Below are 520 nucleotides of genomic sequence, written 5' to 3' on the forward strand. Positions count from 1 at the left end.
TGGGAGACGTTGTGACACAGCCCCTGGGCAGGGCCCAAGGTTTCAGCTGGTGACTGTGCAGTGCAGAGGGAGGAGGAGTTTGGCTGTCAGGGGGCAGAGGTGGCAGGTGTGAGGGGGAACCCGGGCAGGGCTTGTGGGTGAGGGAGGAGGGGAAAAGGGCAGTGGGGGGGGGTTGGCAGGGTCTGAGGGGACAAGGGGATCAGGGCACTGGGGAGGGGTGGGAGAGACAGGATGTGAGGGACCCACTGCAGGGGCCCAGGACAGCTGGCAAGAGGCAGCCGGGGCTGGGGGAACTCCAAGCTGGGCTCAGAGCAGTGGGGGATGGGTGAGAGAGTCTGAAAGGGGAGGCCAGGCTGGTGGGGGAGGGGAGAAAATCCCCGTTCAGTGGCCCTGCAGCTGCCTGTTGCTCATTTCCAAAAAGGCCCCTTGTGAGACTTTTTGCAGCTGGCCGGCTAGCTCAATTGGTCAGAGCGTGGTGCTAATAACGCCAAGGTCATGGGTACAAGCCCCATGCTGGCCA

The 520-nt window shown here is 63.3% G+C and overlaps 1 non-coding gene across 1 annotated transcript; it reads left to right on the top strand.

Moving 5' to 3' along the window:
* Nucleotides 1-446: 446 nt before the first annotated feature.
* On the top strand, nt 447-520 carry TRNAI-AAU (transfer RNA isoleucine (anticodon AAU)). The gene has a single exon. It is a non-coding gene; the product is annotated as a tRNA-Ile (tRNA).

The sequence above is a fragment of the Carettochelys insculpta genome, chromosome 33 (genome assembly GCF_033958435.1).
Source record: "Carettochelys insculpta isolate YL-2023 chromosome 33, ASM3395843v1, whole genome shotgun sequence".
NCBI classification, from domain to species: Eukaryota; Metazoa; Chordata; order Testudines; family Carettochelyidae; genus Carettochelys; species Carettochelys insculpta.